Source organism: Anomalospiza imberbis, chromosome 3 (assembly GCF_031753505.1).
Source record: "Anomalospiza imberbis isolate Cuckoo-Finch-1a 21T00152 chromosome 3, ASM3175350v1, whole genome shotgun sequence".
NCBI lineage: Eukaryota > Metazoa > Chordata > Aves > Passeriformes > Viduidae > Anomalospiza > Anomalospiza imberbis.
The window spans coordinates 28,292,858-28,309,082 of NC_089683.1; positions in this window are offsets into that span (position 1 = coordinate 28,292,858).

Sequence of the window (16,225 nt, forward strand, 5' to 3'; positions counted from 1 at the left end):
AGACAAATAGGTTCCTTTTGTTGCCCTGGTCTCTGATTCTTACCAACAAGCTTTCAACTTTCTTATGGCTGCTCTTCAGAGACAACTCTTCACACTCAATCCAGTTCTTGATGTAGAAGGCAATACCTCCATCCCTTTTTCCTTGGTGGTCTCAGGAGGTACCATCAATGGCTGCACTCCAGTCATGGGATTGATCCTTCTCTGTGCGGCCTTCTGTTGCCTGGACCTAGGATTCCAGGAATTACCCCACAGCATGTCAATCCCCTATAGTCTTTAGAAAAGGATCAGCCACTAAAGAGATAGAAATACCCCATAAAGAAACTAATCACACAAAGGAAACTCCCAAACTTAACAACTACTTACACCCCATAACAGATGCCAGCACCAAGCCAACTGACCAATAACACACTGAAGGATTAGACAAGATTGCTAACTCCCCAAAACAAAGCAGCATCCCAAAAAAATAATACAAGTTGAGTCACAGTGGTTCTTTTTTTGGCTTTTCTTCAAGGTCTATGGCCTGGGGGAAAAAAAGTGAAAAAATCTAGCTTGAATGAACTGTCAGAATGAACTTCCCTACAATTCATTTCGTGCCTCCCACAGTTCTATCCAGCCAAAAGGTATATCCAGTAACAAGCACAACCATGCTACTTTTAAATGCATGACTCCCAAAGGGGAAGGAATTTTATGCATGGCTACCACTGTATCTGGCAGTGAATCAGGGGCCCGTGTTCCCCAGACAGAACTAGGGAAGATTTATGTGTCTCAGAGTAGGGTCAAAAACAGCCAGCATGCTGAACAAGCAGCTGGTAAAGTAACACCAAAAACAAGCTGCTGCAGAACTTCCACTTCAGTCTAGAATTTGGGTTGAAGTTTAGGCAGCTATTTCAGGATCTGATTTTAAAACATACTGTTGATGATATTTTGCATTTTCATGGCATAGATGTCAGAAGCATTTCTGCAAGGATTGTTTACCTGGGCTCAGTGATATTTTCAAGATATGAATTCCTTTTCAAGATGTGAATTTCTGTCTACCCAGGGAAAAGCCTGAGCTGAGTGCTGCCAGTGCATTGAAAACACAACATCTTAGTCAAAAAACCAGAAAGCTACAAGACAGGTTCAGAATCTGGAAAGAAGGAATCTCTCAACCTAGCAGGTTCCTGAGCCAACAGGCTTGTAGTAAGATGCTTCCTAGGATTACTGTCCTTGACCCAAGCATTCAAGCTGTTTACTATGCAGTAATTCACCTTAAACACAGAGACAGAAATTGATCTCTCCCATCTCTCTTCAAGCAACAGCCTCAGAGTTAATAAACTTGCATGGAAAATATGAACTTGGATGTTCTTCCCCTTACCTCCCATTGCTTTACATCAAAGCTATAGGAAAATATACACATAGACTTTCTGAGTGAGTATTTTCTCCTGCAATAGAAATGTATGTGCTTTTTATTTGAGGTATAAAAGCAAGCTGTATATTAAGTACTCCCCCATAATATCCTGTAGCTCCTCAGAAAAGTGCCAAATGTCTTCCTAAGAAAAATATATTTTCACATCACTTTAAGTTCTTTCCTAAGGTCCTCAGGGACAAATTCAGCTGAAGTCAACGTTTCACAAAAATCACAAAGTGTGGCTTTTGGTAGTGATATGACATAACAAAAAACTGAAAACAAAAGGGTCCAGCTACCCTAATCACGGTAACAGCCTTGATGTCCTGTGTAGTTCATTAATGTTTTGCTCATCTTCTTGTCTTGGCTTAACCACAGCCAATAGCCAAGCCCCATGCAGCTGCTTGCTTACTCCCCCACCAGCAGGATGGGGGAGAGACCTGGAAGGGTAAAAGCTGGAAAATTCATGGGTTAAGATGGAAACAGTTTATTATGGAAAGGAAAAGCAGCACACACAAACAAGAAAAAGCAAGGAAATAATTCACTGCTTCCCACAGACTGGCAGGTGTTCAACCGTTTCCAGAAGAGCAGGGCCCCATCAGGCATCCTAGTATTTACCTCCATGCTGTCTTTAAAACGGAATGACTCCATATTATTTCCTTTCTGATTTCTAAAACATAGGCTGTTATCGAAATTTAAAGCTAAAAAGCTAACCAGCCCAACAGATCTTGAACCTTCAAATGAAAAACATGTGTAATTTCAGTAGTTTCTGCATACTTGCCTAAATATGTTTAGAAATAAAATTTTGCAGATGAATGGAAAGACCACTAATTGTGGCTGTTTGCAGATGCCTCTATTTGTAGAAGTTGCTATTTCTAGAACTTCCACTGTATGCAGTCTTCTGATCAGGAGAAAAAAATTATCCAGCTACTTTAAATGTGGAGTCACATATTACCCATTAACAAACTACAATGCCTACCAGATAATCAGAATATTCTTAGCCTTTACTTGTAATAGATATGTACAACCATTAAAATTCTGTCTATATAAAAATATTTTTATTTTAAGCTTTTTTACACCTTTAACAAACTGCTGTGGCATTATTTGTTTTCTTTATGTAGGATATGATTTATCAATTCCTGGAAACTTTTATGTGATAGACATCTTGCAAATATCATCAGTATATCAGATATTGAAATTTTAAAGATGTTCAGCACACCTAAATAAAGTCTCTTTCGTGTAGATGATAGGAACTGGAATAGAACTGTCAGAGCCAAATTTATGAAAGCTCTTCACAAGGCAGTGAATATATGAATATATGCTTTAAATATATAATAAACCTTCCTCACAGATGGAAAAATAAGCTGCTGCTGTTGCTGCTGCAGTGACAGAGCAAAAAAGTTGCTGCTTTTGTCATCTGTTAGAGCCAGCAGTTGTGATGGGAATGGCATCACCAGCACTGTCACAATCAGCAGTGCTGATAGATCTGTGGAACTGGAAGGAGACATGAGAATTTTCAGATGGAGAAAGCTTATTTAAAAATTAATAAGCCTTCCCACTGTTGAAAAAGGAATTTTAATGCATATGTTACTGCACGAAGGAAGCTATTACAAAACAGAAAGGTTAAATTTAGTCTACAGCTTCATGCTTGAGTTTAAAAGATGAGAAATGTGACTTTCCAGGTGAAATAAAATACCTTAATTTTAATGTCTTTTTTATGTCCTTCTGTGGTTATAACTATGATGGTTTAAGGGTATAACAACTAAGAGTATGAAGAGTCCACATTTTACTAGACCAACAGCTGAAAATAACAAAAACCCCCTGCTTTCAGCTACAAAAGCCTTTCAGACCTGATCTTTTAGAACAGGTTAAGACATAAGGACAATATTATGAGCACAAACAGCCCACATATAGCAGAAAATTAAATACAGTCTATGCAATGCATTACTAAATATTTTTCACATTTTTTTATAAGAGCCTCCTTTGTGCTGACAGATATCTTTATGTACAGAAAAAAAGTGTAAGAATAATATGAGCATAACTATCTAATATTTATGTAGAGATGTCCCTCATAAATGAAATTACTGCAGAACTGGCAAAATAAATGGTGGTGTTTTATTTATGTGAAATAAGACAAAGTTATACCATTTTTCTCTAGAATGTTTTGTTAAAGTCAGATAAAAGTAATATATTGAACTTGTCATCTGCAAATTTTTTCTTGTCATGTACAGCCATCAGCAGCATCTGTCACTGCAAAGCAGTTGCAAGCACTGAAAACAGGTAAGAGTAAAAGCAGCTCTCAACTGTACAGGACTTTAAAGTCTTGCTTTTCCCAGTAGTGCATGCACCATAGTTTGGGATCCGTGGTTCTAACCTATGAAATCCTAGTTGTGTCTATAATATCCTTCATTAACCAGCAGGTGATACCTTTCTAGAATTATGTTTGGCACTGTACATGTATATGATATATGAGAAGTGTTATTCATATTCTTTCTTCATTTTTGTCAAGGTCAAGCTTCCTTTTAGCATTTCAGATACTTTTTGAACTCATAATCCATCTGTCTAGCCAATTAGCTGCCTTTCCAAGATTTTTTTTTTGCTGCTTACCAGAACACTATTTGAATGCATCATGAGATTATTTACAAATGATGCATAAATCCTGGTTTTTTCCTTAGTAATATGAGGGAAAATTTACATTTAAATGCATATAGGTGCAATTACAGCTATGAAAAAAAAAAAAAAAAGACTTTGGCTTAAATAATATTCCAATGAGGAGGAGTATTTGCATTTAACTGCTTCAGTTTGGCAAATATTTGGGCAATTTTACAGATATTGACAATTACACAAACCAAGAAATGTATCTGCCTAAACAAATGTAACGGAAGTTGGTGGTTCATTTTTTAGGGGTTTTGTTCAGTTGGTTGTTTTTGTCCTAGCACTGAATTTATTTTTACAGCTATTGCTAAATTATTTTTAGTTATAACATTTGTGTATGTAGGGCCAGAGGGCATCACTAGGCCTTTGCCACCCTGAGCAGTCTCTTCAGGGATGCACATCCCTGAGCTACATCACAGGTGTGACTGTGCCCAGCCTTGCTCTGGCCACTCTCTGGTACTGAGTGCCCTTTCTGGATGGTTACCACTCCTGACTCATTACCTTGCCTTTCTGGAACTGTGGTAGACCACATCCAGGTCAGAGAGAGTGGGATTGGCCTTGGGTGCCTTTCCCTAGGCTGCGCTGGGGGAACACACTTGGCCCCTGTCTTGTGTTTCCTTGTGGAGCAGCCTCATTCTAGCATCTGCCTGATCCTTGTATAGATTCTGATTACGTTAGACAAAACTGACAGATTCCTGGATTATAAACTAATCACAAGACACACATAAACCATAAAGAAAAGAAATTCAAGAATAATATCCAACTGATTTGTTAATTAGTAATTTATGGGTAAATTAAACAGATTGCAGCATCTTTCAAATGAAGTCACCCATAGAATTAATTTTTAAATAATTACTGAGCAAAAAAGTTTGCTTTTTTTCTTATTCAGATTTCCAGAAAGTAAATGTTCTTCCAGATATAATGATGGTATAAACCACAAAAAAAAAAAATTGTAGTATCACTAAGCAACAGAAATTTAAGTCAGTTATTCATGACTACAAAGTATATTCTGACAGAGATTGACCAAAATGGTAATAAAGGAATTTTAATGTAGACAATTGCCAGTACAACAATCTACCTCACAGTAATTTCTAAGTCTTGTGCAAGCTAATCTAGTTGACCTTGCTGTGTACAGAAGGTTTAACTAGATAATTTCCAGAGATCCTTCCAAATTCATCCTTTCTGTGATTCTGTGATTCAAAACATTCATAACTTAATAACATAATAGTTTTAAAAAAATTTCATTCCTCATCCTTTTGACCATTCTAAAACAACTAGCCTTTCACTATGAAGTTTCACTTTCACCTCGGCATGTACCATGATGGATAAGCACATGTACATCTCTAGGTTCCAGTTTCTCATAACAAGCATATGTAAATAGCTCTCCCCACATCCCAACCTGACATTCATGTCAGCCCTCTACACCTGATGTGCTTCTTTCTTGTTTTATGTCCCTACCCTCTCAGATATCATCTCACATTCAGGACCTAAACATACAATCTTTTTTCCACTCAAAGCAAGTAGTGTCACAAAAAACTAGTGCAACTAAAGATAGAAGTTCCATTTTAGGATTTTGCTGAACTACATATTGCTAGTGACTCAGTTTCCATACTAGAAATATGTCACAAAAGGTCTTCCTTGTCCTTGGAAGCCTGTAATATCTTGTGGGGCTTTTTTCCTACAGTTTAATGTAATTATAAATTGTATGTTTATATTCCTCCATGTGTATATATCTACATCCCTTTGTATATGGACGCAATAATTGGATTCTACTGTTAACAGAATGCTTTCAGGGGCTCTCTCTAGTATCATTAAAAGGAAACACCTACAGGAACATACAGTTAGAGATAGTTTTAGGAAATCTACTTCATAAACTCCAATTTCTTGCCTCTATTTTCATTCCTTTTTTAAAACAATTTCCCCTACATAATTTTATTTCATCTAAAGTGATGAAACCACTTTGAATTTTGTCACCCTTGTGAAGTATTTTGCTATCTACAGATGACAATAAGAGCTACTATAAAAGATAGTAAACTAGGTATGTAGGCACATTATACACTAGGAAAAGGCTCTTAACCCAGAGGGTGGTTGGGCACTGGAACAGGCTCCCCAGGGAAGGGGTCACAGCACCAGACTGACAGAGTTCAAGAGGCATTTGGATAATGCTCTCAGGCACATGGTGTGACTCTTGGGGTGTCCTGTGCTTGGCCACGAGCTGGACTTCAATAATCTTGATGGGTGCCTGCCAACTCATCCTATTTTATGATTCTATGAAAATCTTACATCTAGAGATAGCACAATTGTTTATGGGATTTTGCTTACCCAGTCAAAAATACCACTCAACCCATCATTTTAGATACCCCAACTAAAATAGAAGCATACAGCAAATTCCATTCCATTAACAGAAAATATGGTTAGAAGATTGTTTGCAAATAATGGATTCAGTCTCTGAGAATAGGACTTATTCTGCTTAACATCTATCTTCTATGTTAAATGTCAGTTTTCTCATTGCACAGAAGAGAAGGCAGCACTTTCAAATGCATAAGCAATCTCACTTTATACATTTGGTCTTGGATGGGAAGAATAACATGGTAAAAGTACCAACTTTTCCTTCCTAAGTGTGAAAAGTCTAGCCAACTAAATGAAATATAGATGTGTATCTTGTAGACTCTTGACCTGTTCAGGTAATAATAAAATTCCAAAGTGGAAACAAAATTGAAATTAGATTAAAAATATTTTGCAAGTATTTTTTACTTACTATTGTGCCCTCTGATTTTCCTTAATGACTGTAGCACTCACTGATTTTCAGTAGAGATGATTATACCACCCTAGTACTACCCAGTGCTGAATTGCTCTATGGAATTACACAAGATATTGCAGATTAATTATATAACTAAACCTACACTCACTTTTTATAGGAACCAGGTTTGAGGTGCTAATGTGAGTGACCAATTAATGAGACTGGCTGAGTTCTATGTGACCTCCCAAATTCACTAGTTTAGAGTACCTTAAGGATGAAATTTTGACACCCCAGTGAAAAGAACTTTTGATAGGAAAATGTCATTAGTAATTTGTAAACTATAGGAAGATCAAAACATACTTCTAGCTGGAATAATTGGTGTTTCATTATGAATGAAAGAAGCAAAAATGTAAGCATCTGAATACTTACTCATATTGTTAAACCTGGAAGTGTAGGAGAGCCAAAACTCTGGTTAGACATCTTAGGTTCCTATATTTGTGTGATTCTAAATATGCCTTATATAGCTCATCTTGACTTCATAAAATTTAAATAAGTAGCTGTTAAGAATGCTTTTGTTCATTCTATACACAAAGGAACGTGATTTATTCCTGTTGTAGCTGTATTTCAAACTGTTGAAGTTGCACTGATCCGATGTTTCAGTATTGTTCATTTTCATAAGTCTGTTGTTAGCATATAATATGATTTTAACACCTTCCTTAGTTTAATTTTAAATTTGAATATTCATGGAACGTATTATAAATTCTAATCAGAATGATGACTATTGATATACTTGTTCACAGGCTCACATGACAATTTTCAGAATTTGCCTTCATACAACTTATGGGACTGAGTGTCTTCTCATTTCATGCTCTGGCTGTATATATTCTATCATTAAGCATCTGACACTCTCCATTTGTGGTACAGAGGAAGTAGGTGCCAGATCAGGGACTGTGAATTCCATGTGTTTTCAGAGCTAGGTGTCCAAAATACATGCTCATCATCTTTAAGATGGTGAAGTAATAGACAACACATTTATGTCACATGGAAAATTCATTACTTGAAACATCCACCATGATAAGGCTGAATATTTCAAATAGAGAGACCAGGCAAAGTAGGCAACTATTTTGGTCTCTGTATTCCTGGTGACTACACCAAAAGTCCATTTGGAGCCTTTGGGTCCTTGATTTACTCTTTCCTGAGGGTACTTGGTTGGTTAACACCAGAGGAACTCCTAACTGTCCTAGTCCTGCCCAAACAGAGCCCCTACACAGCCTGGGAGCAGATAAAGCTCCTGTAGTGAGAGACTGGAAAAGGCAGTGTGGATTATTCCTCACTTGTGAAAAGGCAAGCAGCTGTGGGATTGTCTTCACTCAAGGACCTGGGTGTTCTTGGTAAATAAAGCAGAAGGATGAGGAGATCCAGTGCCTGCTTTCTGGAGAATTGTCTTCCTTGAGAAGAAATAACCAATGATGTGAGTTGCATGTCATAGGAAGTAATGTAGCAGAAACTACCTGAACTTGTTGAAGAGGGGGCTTCACAATGAACTGAATGAGTGCATGGATGACCAAAATCAAGCTGGTTTTGGCATTCAGCAATCTAACATATTGCTTTTGTTGACGTGAGCAACCACCATGATTCATGAGTCCCAGATCATAGTCTGTTCTCCACTTTTTGTGGAGTGACAGAGACCCATAGAGAGGGCAAATTAGTTCTCTCTGTTAAGGCATGGGGTAGTTAACCAGAATCTATAAATCATGAAGAAGTTTAAGTATGTAGCATAATTTCTAAGTGTTAGTGAAAGGGGATTTCAGGAATAAGAAACAAACAATTGAATGGTCAGAAAATATGTAAATGTATCAGATTATGTGGGACCTGAGCATTTTGCAAATGGTACGGAATAAGGGCTAGAGATTGTATTGGATTTGGCTGGGATGGAGTTAACTTTCCCCGGAGCATCTTATGTAGCACTTTGCTTTTACTTGTCGTTGGAAGAGTGTTGATAATATTTTGACTGTTGCTTAGCAATACTCCTACAGTATCAAGGCTATCTTTCCCAAACCCCCACACAATAGCCACTAGGCAGAGTCCAGGCAAGAGTTTGGGAGGACACACAGCTGGAACAAAAAACACAAACTGTCCAAAGGGATGTCTCATATCATATGACTTTGTGTTTAGCAATAAAAACTGAGGGGAAAGTTGAGGAAGGGGAGTGGTGTTCATTATTAAGGTGACGCTCTCCAAAGCAACTGCTACATGTACTGAGACTCTACTTGCCCAGAAGTCACTGGACATTACCTGGTGATGGGAAGTAGAGAAAAAAAAATCATGTTTTGCTTTGCTTCTCTACACAACCTTTGCTTTATTTGCTTAAACTGCCTTTATCTCAGCCGACAAATGTTTTGTCATTTTCTCCCACTGCCCTGTTGAGCTGGAGAAGTGAGAAAGCCACCAGCCAAGGTTAACCCACGACATTTGCTTAAAAAGCGGGTCCAGTCTTTGGAGTCAAAATATACTCCAGTGACAAGCCTTCATGCCTTTTGCATATCTGGGAAATCTGAGTAATTAACAAAAAAAACCTTGAAACTTGAAAATTAAACTGAACATAAACACAGAATGAAACTAAGACTGAAGGAATTTCTATAAGACATAAAATGTCTTTGCAATGACTGAAGGAATTGAATTTTCATTGACTTCTTTGGGATAAAAATTTTGTGCTGGTTTGTTTTCTTAAGTTCCACCAAATAACTTGTTTTTTTTCTGGAAATCACTGGTTCTGAATACTTTTGTACATTCATAAAATAGATTAATATTTAATCTCTGGGGGAAATACATCTGTTAACATTTTCTCCAAAGCATTAGTGAAAAGTATTTCCCAATTAAAGTCAGAAGTTTTCAAAGGATATAATGGAGTCACCATAGATATTTTCCAGAGAGTAGAAATCTCAGCAGGTGGAAAATGTTTGGTTTGTAATTAACAGCATGTAATTATTGCAAAGGAATGTGAATTTTTATTTTTAAAGCTGACAATTTTACTTCTATGTTTCCATTTAAATTTTCTACCAGGAAAAAAATACTGAATACCAAATATGAATGGTTAGATAAATAAAGATTTTTTTTTCATCAAGTGTATGCACTTCTCCTTTCCTTAGGCCAGTGATACTGTATGTCTGAGATGCCCTTTTTTTATATCATGACCCATCCTATGTTGCTTCTTGTTTCCATCCCTCTCCACTATTTTTTCTCCACACGAGTACTTGCTTCATTTCTACCAATCTGTTCCCAAACACGAAAATAAGCTTATTCTAGTAGAGTGTGAAAAAATGTCCAAAGATAGCATATCAAAATTTCCAAACACTGTTACGCATCATCAGAAGATGGAATTAAAAGAATAATTTCTCCCTCAGCAGCTCCAGAAAATGAAGGAATTCTGAAACACATTTCTGTATTTTCACTAGAGTCAAGTATGGCTGCATTTTTTGAGATTCAGATAATTCCTCAACGCAGTCTCCTCACACACTTGTCTTAAAGTTTGGAAAGACTTTCATGGGCATGAGGTTATTTTCTTTTCTTTTCCCTTTTCTCTTTCCTTTCCTTTCCTTTCCTTTCCTTTCCTTTCCTTTCCTTTCCTTTCCTTTCCTTTCCTTTCCTTTCCTTTCCTTTCCTTTCCTTTCCTTTCCTTTCCTTTCCTTTCCTTTCCTTTCCTTTCCTTTCCTTTCCTTTCCTTTCCTTTCCTTTCCTCTTTTCAATAACTGTTTGTTTTAGTAACTACTACCTATATAAAATTGTGGTTGTGCCACAAAAAAATCAAAAAAAATCAAACTAGCCACAGACATGTAGTCAATTTGAGAAACTGTTAAGTCATGGGTAAATCAAACAAAACTGATGAAAATTCCTTTCTTAATTGAATATTAACAGCCAATATCTACAGGATCACAATGACTTTGTGTCACATAGCTCATTAAATGCATAAATTGTATGGCTTCATTTCCATATTTCTCTTTAAATATGTATAAGGGGTAAAAGATTAGCAATGCATTTAACTAACTCTAAATACCCACAAACTGAGAGCTTTTCTTGAGCAACAGTGGCATATATTTCCTGTGAAAAGCCTCTTATAAACCTGTTTGTCTGTTTTTTTATAATTTACCTTTAAATTACTAATACAATTAATCCTTGAAGAAGGAATTCCACCTGATTTCAAAACCACATAATGTAGATGTGATAAAGATTGCAGTCATGACCTCAAAGATTTTCCTTATATGGATGATAGGAGCCAATCAGGGAATCCTGAGTATCCACCAGAATATAAATAGTAGCTGTGCCTCTAAAGAGACCAGTCGTGATCTAAAAACTTCAATAAAATGAACAAAAGTTTATATAGAAAATACAGAATAGAGTTATAATTCTATTTACTTAGGAAATGTACAACTAAATTTAGACAAAATTGCCTGTGTTTATCAAGCCATGAATAATTCTGTACCTGTTTTTGGTTTTGGGGTTTTTTTGTTTGGTTGGTGTTTTGTTTTTTGTGGTTTTATGGTGTTTCTTGCATACTGCCTCTACAGCCTTCTCTAATTTGGAATTTTATCATCATATCCAAGGATGTTCTTTCACTGTTATTCTCTCAACCATGCCATAGTTGGGTTCTATTCAAGTTTTCTTAAAATTAGAGTTGTGTTCTTAGCCTTCATTTCAGTGGTGCTAATATAAATGTCTCAGGACGCTCAAATGACATCAGTCTCATACAGGGCTTATATCTTTGGGTGATGCTGTAGTAAAAAGCAATTAAATAACTGCTCTCTCTCTCCTATTCCCCTTTTTGTTCTTTGTAGCTTCATTCCTTGTTTCAGACTTCTCCCCTACTCAATAAAATAATTCTTTAAAATTATAATATCTAGGAAAAAAAGATGAAAATATTAACTGCTTAAAATAATAATAAAAAAAATTTCCTCCATGCCTATTTCTTTGGTTAATCTTACTTTTTTATGCATAATTTTTTCAGATCCTAGACTTTTCACTGGGAAAACAGCCCAGCCGGACTTGCAATGTGCTCAGTTTTTCCCCTAGCACCTCAGACTTTCAAGAGACTGTTTTGATCTCACATCTCAGCATTTGCAGAACAATGCTCTCAGAGGATGGGAGCTAGAAGGATTCTTTTCATAGCCACAAGGTACACGGCCCATCACTTCACACTTTTCTTCTTCTTTGTTGATAGTTTTTCTTTTCTTGACTTAAACACATATGGGGCTTATTTTGACTTAATTTTATGCTTTCAGACAGGCAGAAATATAAAACTGAGCAAAAAAGGTCACAGATAATATTCATTAAAATTTAATACAAGCATTTTTTCAGCTCTTCACAGGAGATCTTTATAAGCATAAACAAGGAAATCCTCAATAAAAAGAGGGTTCAGCCCTGCATTTCTTCCTATGGTAGTATATGAAATCCTAGAATGTTTAATAGTTATCTAGTAGTGGAAAAGCAACGTATATTTTTAATTTGCTGGTTTAGTGTATATTGAGATGCTGATAAATAGCAGGTTGGGGGTAGTTAAATTTATTAGTCATTCTCACCTTAAAGCACTGAATCAATTTTATATAAAAATTTTGAGGAATGTTTTTCAACGTAGGAAAGAAACAGAAAAATGAAACATGTAAATTTGCCAAATATAATTGAAATAATAAAATATTCAGGAACCAGATAATACAAACTAGCTTTTTATGAAGTGATTTTGACATCCTAACACCATCAAGTAATTTGGGTAATATTTTATTTTGATAAATATACTTGACATCCTAAAAGAGTAACAAATTTTGGTATGACAGTACATAGTGAAATGCAAAATTAACTTTTTTTTTCAAATTGAAATTACTACATGTTAGTTGAATAAAAGCACTAAACACCAAAACATAACGTGGGAGAATATAGTATTAAATATGACTATAGAAGTTAAAATTTTAAAAGGCATCATCTCACTATTATCTGTGTGCTTGTAGAACATGCCAAAGGAAATAATAGAACTTGTGGAGATGGTAAAGTTATGAATTTATCTCTATAAATGAAGGGGCATGTATTCCTTAACAAAACGAAAATAAATATCTGTTTACTTTAGTTAATGCACCTTTTCCCCAAACAGTAATTTGCACCTTATTGCTGAGTAAGGCATATAAATACATGACTAGCTCCTGAAAAGTTAAATGACAGAAACTTTGGGTTTCTTATATTTCTCAGTGAATCTAAACTATAAGCTTAGAAGAAAAATTGGGACTGGTTGCAGGCCTAGTGGAGATACAGAAAGCAAAACTGCACTATCTATGTAAAATATGAAAATAATACTAAAGAGCTGTAGATAAAAATAAAACCAGAAACACCTTATAATACTTCTACTTAAATGTTATTCAGCTTCCATTTCTACCTAAATGATAAAATCTGCATCAGGTACTTACAGATCTGGAAACGTGCATAGTTGAATAGTCTGTGAGGAATCAAATTTATAACAATATATCTAATGGGTTTCAACCTCCAAAGTCTTCATGTATTGGACCTTAAAATTTACTGCAGACAAAGTCCTGTCCTCATGGCAACCTTAAATTAAATATGTAATATGATGCTATAGGTTGGCCCTGGCTGGACACAAGGTGCCCCTCAAACCCACGCTATAGGTCTCATCCTCAGCTGGTCAGGGGAGAGAAAATAAAACAAAGGCTCGTGGGTCAAGAAAAGTGCAGGGAGAGATCACTCACCAGTTACTGTCATGGGCAAAACAGACTTTACTTGGGGAGTTAATTTACTTTATTACCAAGCAAATCAGAGTAGGATAATGAGAAATAAAATAAAATGTTTAAAAAATTTCTTCTTCCAATGCCCACCTTATTCCTGGGCTTAACTTCACTCACTAAATTCTCTACCTCCTTGCCCCTGGCTGAACAGTAAATGTGGGTTGCAGTCAGCTCAGCACATGCTGTCTCTGCCACTTCTTTGTCTTCAGGCAGGTGGCTCATCATATTCGTCCCCCTGATCAAGTGCGCATCCCTCCCATGGGAGACAACTTTCTGTGACTTCCTCCAAATCCTTGCTATGGATTTCAAATCTTCATGAACTGCTTCAGTGTGGATGCCTTCCACGGAGTCACAAATCCTGCCAGCAAACCTGCTCCAGTGCTCCTGTCTCCACAGGATCACAGGTCCAGACAGGAGCCTGCTACAGCATGGACTTCCCACAGAGTCACAGCCTCCATCTTTGGGCACCCACCTGCTCTTTTGTGGAATTCTCCAGGAGCTGCAAGTGGATCTCTGCTGCCCTGTGGACCTTCATGGGCTGCAGGGTCACAGCTGCCTCACCATGGCCTTCACTAGGCTGCAGAGGAATCTCTTCTCCAGTGCCTGGATCATGTCCTCCCACACATTCTGCGCTGACCTTGCTACCTGCAGAGTTGTTCATCTCAAAATTCTCACTCCTCTCTTCTGTGGATGCAATGGGTTACATGAAACAGTTTTTCCCGTTCTAAATTATGTTATCCCAGAGGCACTACCATCATCATTGGTGGGCTCATAATGCTCAGGGTTGGGTCTGTAATTGGAGGTGTCTGGATTGGATCCATTGGATGATGAGGAAACTTCTAGCAGTTTTCCTGAGAGTCCATCCCAGCATCCCCCTGCTACCAAAACCTTGCCACTCAACTCAATACATATGATCCCAGGTAAACCAAAACAGTCCTTTCAGACAGCACACACACATGCATATACACGCTTATTTTTGGGTGCTTGTGTTCACGAGTGTGGTGTTATATTTTAGTTAAATGGTATGCTCTGTCTCACCCCTCGAAAATGTATGGTTTATTCCAAGCCTGTGATCCTCCCCTGCAGTATCCTGTGTCTGTAATCCCATTGGCCCTATCTGTTCTGAGCCCAATTTGAATCTCCCTGTTAAGTGTGCCGGGGGGGATGTTTCTCTCTCTCTTCGCCAGCTCTCCTGGCTGGTGCCCACTCAGCCCCTCTCTCCCCCTCTCCTTTCCCCCCTCACTCCCCTTTCCCCCCCTCTCCCTCAGAAACCATGCTGCCTCCCGGGGGTAGGACCCCCAATAAACCCTCATCTAATGAGCACCCTCAGAAGCCGTGTTGAGTCTCCTTGCCTGCCTGCTGCTACCAGCAAACCCACCACCTAGGGGTCCCCCCCAAGAAACGCACTGCTACATACAAGCATGTTATTTTTCCATTGGCCTCCAAAAGGACTAAAAACCAGATCTTAACACATTTAACCTTTTTTTTTCAGTGATTTCATTCTTCAGTATATGCATTCTTTAAAATATTTGTTATGTGTGACATTTATTCAAATACTCATTAAGTGGCCTTCACAATGGTAGCAAGAAGTCTTTTTTTCTGCTGTTTATTTGGATAGAATATTTTCAATTTAAACTTAGGGTAAAGACATGTTTTTGTGTAGCCTAGCAGTTGCCAGAAAAAAAGTTACCATTTTTTTTTAGGTATCAGTAAAAAGTTCTTATGTTTTTTTTAAATGATCTTCTTTACAGGTAAGCCTAAAAATTAGAACTAATTCATAGCTGTAGTGGGTTGACTTTGGCAAGCTGCAAGGTACCCACCAAACTAATTGCTCTATCACTCACCCTCCTCAACATGATACAGAGAGAAAATAATTCTGGGTTGAGATAAGGACAAGGTGATCACACACAAATTACAATCACAGGCCAAACAGATTCAACCTGGGGAAATTAATGTAATTTCCAAATAAACAGAGTAGGTTGATGAGAAATAGCAAACCCCCAAATCTTTTCTCCCACCCTTCCCTTCTTTCTAAGCTCATCTTCATTCCCATCTTTTCTGCTTCCTTCCATTAAATGGTGGATGGGGAATGGGGATTGCAATCTGTTTATAACACATTGTCTCTTTATTGCCCCTTCTTTTTAGCTGCTCCAGGACAGGGTCTCTCCCATAAGATACAGCTCTTCATGGAATTCACCAGTGTGGGTCCTTCTCATGAAGCTGCAGTTCCTAAAGAACTATTGTGGCAAAGGTTATTTCCATGGGGTACAGTTTTTCAGGACAGGCTGCTTCAGTGTCCTTCCCCCACAGGGCCACAGGACATCTGCTCCTGCATGTGCTCCCTGTGGGCACCTACTCCAGCATAGGGTCCTGTGTGGGCTGCAGGACAGATATCTGCTCCACACTGAAGGGGACAACACACATCACTCTTGTCCTTACCCACAGACTACAGTGTCTGGAGCACTTCCTCACTTTCTTCTTCATGACCTTGGTGTCTACAGAGTTGTTCCTCTCACTCATGTCACACAGAAATTTTTACTTTTTTTTTGAATTTGTTATCAAAGAAGAGCAAACAGCTTCATTGATTGTTTCAACTTTGACCAAGAGTATACCCATCCTGGAGCTAGCTGAATTTAGCTGTGCCTGATAAGGCAACAGCTTCTGAAA